Here is a 2,985-nt window from a genome sequence, read left to right as displayed (position 1 = left end):
GGAAGGTCAAGGGAGATGGAGGAAAGAGCTAGGAGTCAAAGGGCATTCATGGAGGTCTAGACAAAGACATGTACATGCAAATATATATAGGAGGTTGGGGAAATAGATCTTTGTGTCTATATTTATAGGTCAAGTATTAAGGTGGCGGAAGGACCTTGGGCCTCTACTCAAACACTCCCTCTATGCATGAATACCTTCTTTTATTAATTTGGAACTCTATGATGCTCACTCTCCCGACACATCAGCTGGAGCCAAAATGGGTGAACAAGTAAATGTGGTGAAGTAAGCTGATGGTGCCCGGCTATCAAAAGAGATAGTGACTGGGGTCTTAAAGGCTTGAAGATAAACAAGCGGCCATCTAGCTCAGAAGCAACAAAGTCCACATGGAAGAACACACCAGCCTGTGTGATCGAGTGGTCCCAAAGGGATCAGTTACCAGGCATCAAAGAACAAAAAATCATATCATTGACTGCACACCTCCATGATAGGATCGCTGAAGACAAATGGGTGCACAAGCAAATGTGGTGAAGAAAGCTGATGGTGCCCAGCTATCAAAAGAGATAGTGTCTGGGGTCTTAAAGGCTTGAAGGTGAACAAGCGGCCATCTCGCTCAGAAACAAATAAGCCCACATGGAAGAAGCACACCAGCCAGTGCGATCACGAGGTGCCCAAGGGACCAGATATAAGGCATCATGCAAAAAAAAAAAAAAAGATATAAGTGTGTGTATGTATGTGTATTTATGTGTATATGTATATATGTATGTGTATATATATATTATATTAAATGAAGGGGGAAGTGCAGAGTGGAGACCCAAGGCCCAAGTGTCGGCCAATGGAGATCCCCTCATAGAGGGGCTTAGGAGAGGAGATGGGTTAATTAGGGTGTGAGGTAGTATCGATGAAGAACACAGCTTTCCCCCAGATCCTGGATGCTTCCTCCCCCCAACTACCATGATCCGAATTCTACCTTGCAGGGCTGGATAGGACAGAGGCTGTGCACTGGTACATATGAGGGTTGGAGATACAGGGAATCCAGGGTGGATGATACCTCCAGGACCAAGGGCGTGAGGGACGATGCTGGGAGAGTGGAGGGTGAGTGGGTTGGAAAGGGGGAACTGATTACAAGGAGCCACATGTGACCTCTTCCCTGGGAGAGGGACAGCAGAGAAGGGGGGAAGGGAGACCCCGAATAGGGCAAGATATGACAAAATAACGAGGTATAAATTACCAAGGGCATATGAGGGGGGGGGAAAGGGAGGGAGGGGGGAAAAAAAAGAGGACCTGATGCAAGGGGCTTAAGTGAAGAGCAAATGCCTTGAGAATGATTGGGACAGGGAATGTATGGGTGTGCTTTATACAATTGATGTATGTATATGTATGGATTGTGGTAAGAGTTGTTGGAGTCCCTAATAAAATGTAAAAGAAGAAAAGAGGAGAAAAAAATGATTAGGGCAAAGACTGTACAGATGTGCTTTATACAATTGATGTATGTATATGTATGAACTGTGAAAAGAATTGTACCAGCCCCAATAAATTGTTAAAAACAAAAACAAAAAAACAGCCTACAAAATATTTTATAAGAAAAATTGAAAAGCAATCAATAAAATATGTAAAGTATTCAGAAAACATACAAAACCAAGCAATACATTCTTTAAAATATAACGAAATATTATTTTATCATGATAAGTCTGATAGAACTCCCCAAATAAATTTAATAATTTTGCAAGATGTATTAAAGACAGATTAACAAGATTAACATAAGTTGTAAATTTTAATGTAAAAATGATATCAGTGTTGTGAAAAAGATTAGTGAGAGCCCATAAGATTAGGACATATCTCTCCAAACTCAGATATTTTTCTAGTATACAGTACCTATTTTCTGGGGCGGAGGGTGTGGGAATCCTTCCTTGCTGAATAGTCCTAAAACAATTCAAGTGCTCAGGGCTTGAGGAAACTTAGTAACCATTGGATACACTTCATTTCAAGGCCAGGGAACTGGTTTCTCAGGTTTCAGCTTGAAGAACCTAGGGACTGAGAATAGGGTTGATCAAATGTAGATCAGTTTCCCAGTTCTGGGTGATGAAACATCCTATACTATCAGTCCATCCATCCCTCTATAATGTGTAGTCACGTGGAGATGACCACAACTTTCTGCCCACGTACAAACTCTAGGCCTTCTCTGGATACCTGCCCCTCCATTTCTACTCTGGACCCCTGCTCTGTCTCTCTTGGACTGTCTCCTCCTCTCTGAGTCAGGCACCTGCTTCTTATTTTGCAACATGAGCCGTGGGTGCACTGATGCTAGGAGTCCGTGCATGCACCATCAGAGAACTGAGGTGAATTGGCATATCAAATGCCATCTGAAATCTAGAGGAGGTCTATTCAGATGGGAACAACTGTGTTCTGCTTACCTGAATCAGAAGCTACTAAACACATGTTTTTGATAAAACAAAAACATAAATTAAAATTTTATAAATTGCTAGAGAGAGTACTGTTTACTGAGACAGTGAGAAAGTTCTGGGGCCAGTCATTAGTGGAGCCCCGAACTTTGTGAGCTTTGAGTATAAAACCCCTCCAGATTTTCAAGTGAACATTCAAAATAAGCCCTGTGTTTCAGACACTGGAGGGAGAGACTTTTATCAACTCAAAAGATTTCTCACCAGAGAAAGGTCAAATCCATTGACTTTTCATAGCTGGAGGTAAAATATTTCCCCTATCAACCAGACACCCCTTATCCTACCCATGAGACCTACGTGCGAAGGTATCGTGAACAGATATTAAAAGTTCAAACATAAAGGAGATTTTGCAATGAAGGAAAGGAGCATGGACAGGCCAAACTATAAACTACACCACAGGCATGAAGGTCAGAGCCTTACTGCCCAGGTGATATAAAAGGTTCAGACTCAATCAGAAGAACACACAGAAACTCCCTGTTCTCCCACTTCATCACCATGTAGATTCCCAGCATAACAATCCTGCATTACA

This window comes from Tenrec ecaudatus, unplaced genomic scaffold (assembly GCF_050624435.1).
Source record: "Tenrec ecaudatus isolate mTenEca1 unplaced genomic scaffold, mTenEca1.hap1 Scaffold_300, whole genome shotgun sequence".
Taxonomy (NCBI): Eukaryota; Metazoa; Chordata; class Mammalia; order Afrosoricida; family Tenrecidae; genus Tenrec; species Tenrec ecaudatus.
This window is presented reverse-complemented; position numbering follows the sequence as displayed.